Raw genomic sequence first — 11,912 nt, forward strand, 5'->3', positions numbered from 1 at the left:
TGCACTCAGTGCCAGACTGCTGGCTTGGGCGTGGCCCTGCTCCGGCTTCTGTGTGCATCTGAGCAGCACACCAGCTGGCAGGAGAGCCTGGTCTCTCTCCCTTCCAGGCAAATGACCACTTTGGGGAGCTGCTATCACGCCACGGGAGACTGAGGTGCTGCCTGGAATGGCAGCATCCCATCTGACTCCCAGGTCAAGTTCCACAGCTCCACTCCGGGCACACTCCCTGCTGACGCGCCTGGGAAAGCGATGGAAGACAGCCAGTCCTTGGGGTGTCTGCACCCGTACGGGGGACGTGGGTTCAGGCAGTCAACTGGCGGGGCCGAGATCTCTCTCCATTCATCTGTCAGTGCAGCTCTCTGACTTTCGAATGGAATGAAAATCATTTTTGTAAAGATTAATTTTCACCGGAAATGCAGATGGATATACAGAGACAGACCCTTTGCCCACTGGTACACTCTCCAATGGCTGTGATGGTCGGAGCTCAGCTGATCGGAAGCCAGGAGCCAGGAGATTCTTCGGGATTCTCCCAAGCAAGTACGGAGTCCCAAGGTTTTGTGCCACCCCCTACCGCTTTTGCAGGCCACAAGCAGGGAGCTGGATGGGAAATGGAACAGGCGGGACATGAACCAGTATCCATTTCGGATCCTGGTGCATGAAGACAAGGATTTAGCCACTGGGCTATGGCGGTGGGCTCATGAATATGATTTTTTTTTAATTTAAGCAATAGCCACAATAAATGAACAATATATACACACACAAAAAAAAAACCCACATAGTTCTGTTATTCAGAGAAATATGTTCTTTAACACAACAAAAATCTAGGGCCGAGGAGAGCTGACTAAACTTGCAAGTTCCAGGATCTAGCAGGGGCGCCACTTGGCACCCCAGCCACTCTGCTTCCCATCTGGTTCCATGCTTGTGGCCTGGGAAAGCAGTCAAGGATGGCCCCAAGCCTTGGGACCCAGTACCCACATGGGAGACCTGGAAGCAGCTCCTGGATCCTGGCTTTAGATCGCCTCAGCTCCAGCAGTAGCAGCTGCTTGGGGAGTGAACCAGAGGGTGGAAGATTTTTCCATCTCTCCTTCTCTGCAAATCTCATCTGCCTTTCTAATAAAAACAAACAAACAAAAAAACTCTTTGAAAAATATATAAGAAAAAATATATATCTAGGGCCCAGTGCAACAGCCCAGTGGCTGAAGTCCTCGCCTTGAACAGGCCAGGTTCCCATATGGGAACTGTTTCTAATCCCATCAACCCCACTTCCCATCCAGCTCCCTGCTTGTGGCCTGGGAAAGCAGTCGAGGACGGCCCAAAGCCTTAGGATCCTGCACCCCGCGTGGGAAACCCAGAAAGAAATTCCTGGCTCCTGGCTCCAGACTGGCACAGCTCTGGCCGTTGCGCTCACTTGGGGAGTGAATCATCAGACGGAAGATCTTCCTCTCTGCCTCTCCTCCTCTCTGTATATCTGACTTTGAAATAAAAATAAATCTTTTTTTAAAATCTAGTTTAATCACAAAATCAACAGTTCTTGGGGGCGGCGGGGGGGGGGGTGACTTTGATTATTGCAATCTATAAAAACAGCACTTTTCATCTGCACAGCCTGGACAACAAAGGACAAAAACTGGATTAGGGAGCAGAGGGAGAAGTTCAGCAGGAACGAAATGAACTGTTACACCCCACAGAGCCTGCCGGTGCCTCTCGGTGCTCTGAGCCCACTGAGTCACCGCAGTGCTCAACGCAACAGTGTGGTAAAGCTGCAAGCGCAGACACCGTCCACCTACAAACCACAGCCCATCACGGCCGCCGAGCTCAGCGCGGACACAGAAACCCAGGGACCCGGCTACAACTCCGTGTGTTCAGAGTTGTGCAAACCCAACACTTTGAGGAAAAACCCAGTTCACGTATTCGGCATGCCTGTTGTGTGAATACACGAATGTTACTTGTGTCTTAACCTTATTTTAACCTTACTGTTGTAACTGCCATACTGTTATTTGGGATCTTAATTTTCACCAGTGTCCCAGAATGTCCTCACAATTACACCGATTTGACCTGTTTTTTTCTTTTTTTAAGATTTATTTATGTATTGGAAAGTCAGATATACGGAGAGAAGGAGAGACAGAGAGGAAGATTTTCCATCCGATGGTTCACTCCCTAAGTAAGTGCAATGGCCAGTGCTACGCCAATCCGAAGCCAGGATCCAGGAACTTCTTCCGGGTCTTCCACACGGGTGCAGAGTCCCAAAGCTTTGGGCCGTCCTCAACTGCTTTCCCAGGCCACAAGCAGGGAGCTGGATGGGAAGTGGAGCTGCCGGGATTAGAACCGGTGCCCATTTGGAGTGTCATGGCTAGAGGATGAGCCAACTGAATCATCGCACGGGCTCCCTCGAATAAATCTTAAAACAACAACAGTAACAACTGGGGGAGGGGAGGCACACACAGGTGCAGAGGTCACCGGGTATTAACATCATCGGCAAACATTCGAGAAGCACACGTGACCGCCCAAGTCACGGTAATGCCCACCTGTTAACAGCTCCTGCTCCTCTCCCAGGCTCATTCTTACAGCAACAGAAAGACGGCTACAAAACGAACTAGACATGTACAGGATATGCCTCAGATGCAAGATCATGCTTTGCACACAATGGCACCATCTGGTTAAGATGCAGAACAAACACGAGCAACATTGCACAACGAGGATGGAGCGAAACAAACTTTCTGGCACGGCTACCTCAGCAGGACACACTCGGACGGGCAAGCATGCAATCACCGGCTTTTACTTTACGACCCTCCGCTTTGCTCGGATTTCCGGAAGGAGCAGCACCTGCTGTACAACTACATGATTCAATGTTGCCACAAAAACAACATGGAAAGGGCACAAACGGCACTCTTGCTAGCGTGGCCGGACACTAAGCAACCCCCGGGGAGGCAATTCCGCTACCTCCTGGGCAAGACGGCCGCCGGCGAGTGGCGCCACCTGGCGGTGCGCGGGACACGCTGCCCAGCTGCAGGTGGCAGCCCTGCCAGGGACTGCTCAACGCGCAGGCCGAGCTGGCCGCTCCACAGCCCGGAGCTCACATCTCCACACATGACACTCAGATGCTGTCACACATATTTAGAATATCGCACCAACATCGTGTTCCTCTGAGCGCCGCAATGTTACAACTTAACCTTCTAACCCGTTGCATTGTTTCAGGAACTTCTTTGCTTTTTGTGAGACCATTTCCTTCCACCAATGTACAAATTATAAGACTGTTCAAATCCTGTAGTCACAGTCTCGAGAAAATCTATAGTCCTAAATTTGTAATGGACAAAAATTCAAACTCGCAAATCAAAACAACCCAGAACTTTGCACATTAACAAAGTTTGTTGATCTTCAGCCACGGAGTGATCTGAGTAGGTAAAAATTTTTTTAATTAACATAAATTCCAGTAATGGTAATGTTTAATCCACTCTTTATTAGCTTCTATTAAATTCTAGAACCTCTTCAAAGGAACAAAATACCCCTAATAAAAATGACGAGTGTATAAAAATTCACCATGCCATGCTGAGAACTGTAGTTGAGTAAGATGTCTTTCTTTTTCTTTGCAAGGTGTCACTTTTACCACTGAGCAGCCGCTGGGCCGAAGTGTGGACTATCCTTTTCCGATTACACACGCCTAACACAAACACACTGGTCCAATCTTGTGTAAGAGCAGCTTCCAGACGTTTCCACTCAGCAGCTGGCACTGGCAGATAACTCACTCACCCGCCCCTCTCGCACAATCTGACTTTCACAATAAGTAGTCCTCCCAATGGTGTGCACAAGCTCCTGGCTTCTGGCTTCGGATCAGCATAGCATCGGCCGTTGCGCTCACTTGGGGAGTGAATCATCAGACAGAAGATCTTCCTCTCTGTCTCTCTTCCTCTCTGTATATCTGACTTTCCAATAAATAAATAAATCTTTAAAAAAAATTAAAAAAAAAACAGGTCCACAGGATGAATATTATGTGGCCCCAAAAAGGGATGAAATGCTAACTACCACAACGTGATGCGGAGTGAAAGAGGGCCAATCAGAAAACATCACACAGGAAGTGATCCTACTTAGAAAGACAATCTATCGAGAAAAGCTGTGCGGCCAGGTGCCCACGCAGAGGAGGCTAAGTGAAAACACCGAGTGCCAGGGCAGGCATTTGGCAGAGCAGTTCAGGCATCACCTGAGCGGGCCAGGGTTCCAGGTCCGCCGCCGGCCCCGCCCCTGCAACCACAGGCCCCGCCCCTGCAACCACAGGCCCCGCCCCTGCAGCCGCCGGCCCCGCCCCTGCAGCCGCCGGCCCCGCCCCTGCACCCGCCGGTCACGCCCCTGCAGCCGCCGGCCACGCCCCTGCAGCCACAGGCCCCGCCCCTGCTGAGCAGTAAACCGGTGTTTCAATGTCTCCGTGTTCTCTCTCACACATGCACTATTGCTCTCTGCTTTTCAAAGATAAGAATGTGTGCTGAGGGCCCGGCACCGTGGCCTAGTGGCTTAAATCCTCACCTTGAACGCGCCGGGATCCCATATGGGTGCGGGTTCTAATCCCGGCAGCTCCACTTCCCATCCAGCTCCCTGCCTGTGGCCTGGGAAAGCAGTCGAGGACGGCCCAAAGCCTTGGGACCCTGCACCCGCGTGGGAGACCCAGAAGAGGTTCCTGGTTCCTGGCTTCGGATCGGCACAGTACCGGCCGTTGCAGCTCACTTGGAGAGTGAATCATCAGACGGAAGATCTTTCTCTCTGTCTCTCCTCCTCTCTGTATATCTCACTTTGTAATAAAAATAAAATAAATCTTAAAAAAAAAAAAAAGAATGTGTGCTGATCCGTATACAGGGTTTTTTTTTGGGGGGGGGGTATAGGAGGTGCAGTGTTGAAAACTTGCAGTAATGGCTGTGCAACTCTGGAGACACAATAAAATCTAACAAACCTTACAACTGTGAGTTGTATATGTTACTTATATTTCAATGGAACTCTTCTTTTTTTGTGTGTTTTTTTTTCATTTGTTTTGTTTGTTTCAATGAAGCTGTTCTTAAGAATCTGTTAGGGCCAGTGCTGTGGCACGGCCAGTGGAGCCGGCAGCAGCGGCACAGCACGCGAGCGCCGGTTCGAATCCCGGCCGCTGCACTTCTCATCCGGCCCTCTGCTAATGCGCCTGGAAAAGCAGCCACAACAGTCCTAGCATTCGGGGCCCTTGCACTCACGTGGTAAACCCAAAAGCAGCTCCTGACCCCACTGCAGCCTAGCTCTGGCCACCGGGGCATGGGGAGTGAACCAGCAGGTGCAAGAGCTCTCCCCTTCTCTCCCTCTCTACACAACGCTACCAAATAAATAAAAATTTTTTAAGAAATCAATGTTCTTCTGAAGGAAGCCCCGTGCCCCAACTCCATAATATATATTAAACAAGAACTCTCGGTGACCATTTATTTGGAAGAAGATATGACTAAAATTCAAGTCTGAAAAGGAGAAAAGCAAGAGGGAAATACAGTTTTAAAACTTGATTAATAGTGAATCATCGGACGGAAGATCTTCCTCTCTGTCTCTCCTCTCTATATATGTGCCTTTCCAATGAAAAAACAATAAAAATAAATCTTTAAAAAAAATTGTTTAATAAAAGGAAAAAAAAAAAACCTGTCTAATATGTCTGAACTATCTTCGTAGAAAAACACATTCAGGGCTGGGGTTGTGGCACAGTGGGTTAAGCTGGCCCCTGTGCTGCTGACACTCCATATGGCCTCTGGTTCAAGGCCCAGCTGTTCTACTTCCACCGCAGCTAACGTGCCTGGGGAAGCAGGTGAGGACGGCCAGAGTGCTCAGGCCCCCGCACCTACAGGGAGACCTGGACCAAGCCCCAGCTGGCACAGCCCTAGCTGTAACGACCATCTGGGAAGTGAAACAGCAGAAAAAACTCTCCCTTCCTTCTTTCTCCTCTGTCGTCCTGCCTTTCAACTAAATGTACTTTAAAAAAAAAAATGGAAAATTACGTTTTAAAAATTGACTTCACGGCAGCAGTCACTGGTCCTCGAAACACGATGTGCAGGACATGAATAGGGTGCATGAACGATGTGTGTTACTGCACATTTTTTGGGTCTTCTACAAAAGTAGATGGACTCAGCTCCACACACCCTTTTCTTTATTTCTGGGCATGGCACGATGGCTCAATGGCTAAATCCTCACCTGACAAGTGCCAGGACCCCATATGGGCACGGGTTCGTATCCTGGCTGCTCCACTTCCCATTCGGCTCCCTGTTTATGGCTTGAGAACACAACAGGAGGCGGCCCACAGCCCTGGGAACCCGGAGCCCATCAGAAGCTCATAGCTTCGGATCAGCTCAGCTCCGACATGGGTGCAGGGCCTCAGGCCCTGAGACCATCCTTCCTTGTCCTCCCAGGCCACAAGCAGGGAGCTGCATGAGAAATGAAACAGCTGGGACTTGAACCAGCGCCCCTATGGAATGCTTGCCTGGAGGTGGAGGATTAGCCAGCTGAGCCAACGCACCAGCCCCATCACACACATCCTTCTACTGACTTCAAGTACTGGCATAAACATCTCCACATAAGAAAATGAGCTATTCGGAAAAAAAAAATATATATATATTGAGTAGCTGATCACAGGAAAAATAAATTTCAAAATCCTTAACTTGCCTGTAGCAAATGAACAACAGTTTATATTGGCTTAAATATTTTCAACTCGGACACAAACTTGCAGGCCACGTTTCCCCAACTGCATTTAGTAAGCAGAAGCAGCTGGCCAGCTACATGGCTTCCTTAACTTTCTGGAGGATTAAAAAGTATCTGAAAGGGTGTGGCAATTCATCCAAGGTCACACGGCAAGTGAGGGCAGAGAGCAACACTCCAGCTTATACCAAACCCAGGGGAAAATGTTAGTGACGGTTTCGCAAGTCTTTCCAGTTTTGTTCTATGTCATAAAGCAAAACAAGCTGATACTGTAACCAGTTCAAAATTCAGACACTGTGCGTAGCTGTTCTGAATGAAGAAAAGCACTTGTTCTGGGAGTGGTTAGACGTAAACAGTGCGACAGCGTGTAACACCTGCCAGACCCATCCTGATTTTAAAGCCTCCTCCAGGGTGGATTACCAAGGCAAGAAGCCTGGGGTCTCCCGCAGCATTGCCAGAGCACAAAAATCAAAGGAAAAGCGACTTGGTCTGAACGGAATCGCCCCCAGAGCAACAACAACAACAAGCAGGCTTTACTGAGAAATAAACGCACGGGAAACTTCAGATCTCTAACCATCTATGTGAGAACAACCAAGTCTGGCAGATCAACCGCTACGCTATAAGCACTCCAAGGGAACTGGATGAAAAACCTTTTTCCTTGGCCAGAAACAAGCCTGCACTCGCCAGCCTGGCCCTAAAAACAGCGCCGGGAACATTCATGCGCGGGGAGGGCCTACGCCCGGACCCCAGTCCACTGCCCCCCTCACACAGACGCACCTCACAGGGCGCCCTACACACACATGCACCCCCCAGAGGCCACCCTACATACACACACACATACACCACACAGGGTGCCCTACACACATGCACCCCACAGGGCGCCCTGCACACACACACACCCCCCCACAGGGCGCCCTACACACACACACCCCAGAGGCCACCCTACATACACACACACACCACACAGGGTGCCCTACACACACACACACCCACAGGGCGCCCTGCACACACACACACACACACCCACGGGGCACCCTGCACACACACACGCACACAGGGCGCCCTGCACACACACACGCACCCCACGGGGCGCCCTGCACACACACACACGCACCGCACGGGGCACCCTGCACACACACGCGCACCCACGGGGCACCCTGGGCGCACACACACACACACAGGGCGCCCTGCACACACACGCACACAGGGCGCCCTGCACACACACGCGCACCCACGGGGCACCCTGGGCACACACACACACACACACACACAGGGCGCCCTGCACACACACGCACACAGGGCGCCCTGCACACACACACACACAGGGCGCCCTGCACACACACGCACACCCACGGGGCACCCTGGGCACGCACACACACACACAGGGCGCCCTGCACGCACGGCACCCGCCAGTCTCCTGAGCCAGGCCCACGTGAAAGCCGCCTCCTCGCCCAGCTCGGCCTGCCCGAAGCCCTGCTCCCCTCACCTGGCCCTGGCCCCTGTTCCACAGAAGCAGCAGCAGGCGGCGGCGGCTGCTCCCGACCGGCTCCCCCAGCGGCGGCGGCTGCTTCCACCCGCGGCCCTAATCGACCGCCGCCGCCATGATGGAGGGTGAGGTCACCCGGCGTAGTGACGTCACGGCCGGCGTGCTGCCGTCACCGCCGGCGTCCGGGCGGATCAAGGACGCAGAGGAGCGCCGGAAGGGGCCGGCTTTTTATCCTGCGAGGAAGCGCGGAGGACGCGAGCTGCGGAACCAGCCACTCCCCGATCCCGTTCGGCGCGAGGTGTCCTCAAATCGGGAGGGTTCTCGGGGCTGCGGAACTTCCTGTACCCTAACTTATTTCCGGTTCCGACTTAGAGGGAAGAGACAGGTTGGGAGGAGAGACGGGCGGTTGAAGAGCCAAGTCCTGTGCGGGAATGGAGTGTTTTACCCCTGGTCCAGATGTGTTACCAGGTTTTGAGCGTGTGCAAATGCGTGAAATAAGTGTGAGGGATGCGAGAGCTGGCGAGTCGGCAGCCAGGAGGGAAGGTGGTCCTTGAAGACTGAGAAAGATTTTGCGGGGGAGTTAGGGTGAGAAGGGGGACCCTCGGAAGGGTTGAGTGGAGGTCTCGTCGGAGGGGACAGCATTGAGGCTGTAAAGGAAGCCCATTTCCTGGAGGCAGCTGGTTCACTGCCTCCAATGGCTGCAAGGGCCAGGGCTCAGCAGGCTGAGCCGGGCTCCTAGGACTCCAGCTGGGTTGCCACAAGGGTGCAGTGACCCCAAGCGTCCAGGCTGTACGCATGGGGGACGCCTGGGGTGGCAGGGTTGGGTCTCCAGGCTCTGCTGCCAAGCCCAGCACCAGGTGGTGGGGGATCCATCCATTTTTGCCGTCTGTACTCACACGGCCGGAGGCGTGATTTGTAGTCACAGGTGTTGGATTTAAGGGGAAGTAGGCAGGAGGGCCTCCTGTTGTGCTGTAGGCAGTGGGGGTGGTATGCTGAGAGGACTGGGAGGAGCACATCCCGGAGATAAGGGTTAGAGGAGTATTTTATCAGCCAGATCATAATCTGATGGGGTGTGACTGCTGGACGGAATTGAATTTCTTTACAAGGGGAATAAAGAAATTGCAAAATCCAGTATTGATAGTTCGCACTGTATGGATATACTGCAAACCGTAATTACACACTTTTTTAAAAAGATTTATTTTATTGGAAAGGCAGATGTACAGAGAGGAGGAGAGAGAGAGAGAGAAGAATTCTGTCTGATGATTCACTCCCCAAGTGAGTGCAACAGCCAATGCTGCGCCGATCCGAGGCCAGCAGCCAGGAACTTCCTCCAGGTCTCTGAGGCAGGTGCAGGGTCCCAAGGCTTTGGGCCGTCCTCGCCTGCTTTCCCAGGCCACAAGCAGGGAACTGGAAGGGAAGCAGGGCTGCCGGGATTAGAATTGGTGCCCATATGGGATCCTGGCACATTCAAGGCAAGGACTTTAGCCACTAGGTCACCATGTTGGGCCCAGTTTTTTGTTTTGTTTTGAAATGGTGGGCATGGCATGATGGCTCAGTGCCTAACTCCTCAACTTATAAGCACTGAGATCTCATATGGGTGCCCGTTCACATCCTGGATGCTCTACTTCCCATCCAGCTCCCTGCTTGTGACCTGGGAAAGTAGTCGAGGATGGCCCAAAGCTTTGGGACCCTGCACCCACGTGGGAGACCCAGAAGAAGCTCCTGGCTTCAGACTGGCTCAGCTCCTGCTGTTGCGACCACCTGGAGAGGGAACCTTTCTCTCTTAAATATGCCTTACTAATGGATAAAATATTAGAAAGGAGAAAAACAACCAAAAGACACTTCATTCTACGTGCAGTGGGTCCCTATAGCCACAGCATGTCCCAATTGTAGACTCTATCAACTACAGATTGAAAATACGTGATAAGAACATAAAAGTGCCCCACGCGTACAGACCTGCTTGTCTTGTCAGTATCCCCTTAAACAACAGAGCATGCGCAGGTCCTGTACCACTTTATTACAGGGACGTGGACAGCTGCAGGGTCTGGTGCCTGAGCGGACTCCTGAAACCAGTTGCCTAACGCTGCGGAGGGGAGGCTTCTGTTAGCCTGTCAGTGCAAAGCGTTCTCTGTAAGGCACGCCGCATTCTCATCCCGCAGGAGCTGGCCCGTTCTTGACGAGCCAGCGAAACCTGCAGCAGCTGTACTGCGCAGGACCACGGGGCGTAAGGGGCTTCCTGAGGATCAGGACGACACCATGCACATGCAACACGACGTCTGGAAGGGAAGGGGACAACTGCTTGGTGCCGATGTTGGGGATGAATTGTTGGCTAAAGGGCACAGACACACAAATATCTTCTGGCTCACGCTTCACTCCCACAGTCCCAGGACGGAACTCTGAGCTCAACCCAGGCCCCACTGCGCGTGACCGGAACCCAGGTAACAGCAGTGACGGCTGCCTTCCGGGTGCGCAGCTACAGGCAGTGCAGAGCAGAGTCAGGCTTGAAAGCCAGGCTCCTCCAGGACATAGCATCCAGGCATCACACGGGTTCACTGCTATACCAAACATCCACCCACTTCTCTGTATTTCCGTCGCCAAGTCCCAATAAATCTTAACTGTTTTCCAAAAGCTGAAGCACAGTTGATCTGTACAGTGCTCTTCCACCCCCCCCGACATTCATTTGTTATTATTATAAAAGACATACTTATTTTTCTCAAATTCAGAGCCACAGAGAAAGAGGTCTTGCAGCCACTAGTTCACTCTAAGTGGCTGTAATGGTCAGGGCAGAGCCAGGCTGGAGCCAGGGGCTAGGACCTTCATCCAGGTCTCTGCAGAGACTGGCAGGGCACCAAACACGGGGCCATCGTCCACTGCCCTCCCTGGTCAGCAACAGGGAGCTCGATGACAAGTTGAGCAGGTTCTGGCACTGTGTTGTAAGGAGCCAAACCTCTACCTGTGGCTCTGGCATCCCACGTGGGCACCGGTTCAAGTCCCAGTGCCCATCTGGGAACCCCACCCTTACAAAGTGAGCAATTAGCCAGTGAGTGAGTTATCATGAATGCCACTCTTCTCTTCTTTTGTTTGTTTTTAAATTGGAAAGTCAGATATACAGAGGAGGAGAGACAGAGAGGAAGATCTTCCGTCCGATGATTCACTCCCCAAGTAACCGCAAAGGCCGGTGGTGCGCCGACCCAAAGCCAGGGACCAGGAACTTCTTCCTCTAGGTCTCCCACGCAGGTGCAGGGTCCTAAGGCTTTGGGCCATCCTCGACTGCTTTCCCAGGCCACAAGCAGGGAGCTGGATGGGAAGTGGAGCTGCTGGGATCAGAACCGGCACCCGCCGGATCCTGGCACGTGCGAGGCAAGGACTTTTGGCATTAGGCTACCGCGCCAGGCCCCAAAATTAGAAATCTTAAAAAAAAAGTTGCAAGTCAGGAATCTCCGAGACCCAGAAGGTCGTGAAAATTCTATACAACAAAGTGCCTTTGTCAGAAGAAGTGAGGCCAGGAAGCCACTTAGCTGGCCCTCACGCACTACCCACCGCTCCATCCCTGCGATCCTGCTGGCTTGGCGTCCAGGCTGCCCTAGCATTACAAAAAAACAAAATACAATGAAGTCCGGCTTGTGTGGAAGTACGATATTTGAAAAATAGATATATACGAGGAGAAACCCAAAGAGCTGAATTGAGACTCGGACACCTTTCCTCCCCCAACAGCAGAGCAGCTGGAAAAGATAAACATGCGCGG

General features: G+C 52.2%; 1 protein-coding gene across 1 annotated transcript in view; it reads right to left on the reverse strand.

Moving 5' to 3' along the window:
• Positions 1 to 8,320, reverse strand: part of BCL2L13 (BCL2 like 13) — a 65,443-nt gene extending 57,123 nt beyond the window's left edge. The window contains exon 1 of the mRNA XM_040974558.1: positions 8,168 to 8,320. The gene's annotated coding sequence lies outside the window, so the exon portion shown is untranslated. The remainder of the gene's footprint in view (positions 1 to 8,167) is intronic.
• Positions 8,321 to 11,912: the final 3,592 nt, after the last annotated feature.

This window comes from Ochotona curzoniae, unplaced genomic scaffold (assembly GCF_017591425.1).
Source record: "Ochotona curzoniae isolate NIBS_2020 unplaced genomic scaffold, NIBS_Ocur_1.0 contig_2457, whole genome shotgun sequence".
Taxonomy (NCBI): domain Eukaryota; kingdom Metazoa; phylum Chordata; class Mammalia; order Lagomorpha; family Ochotonidae; genus Ochotona; species Ochotona curzoniae.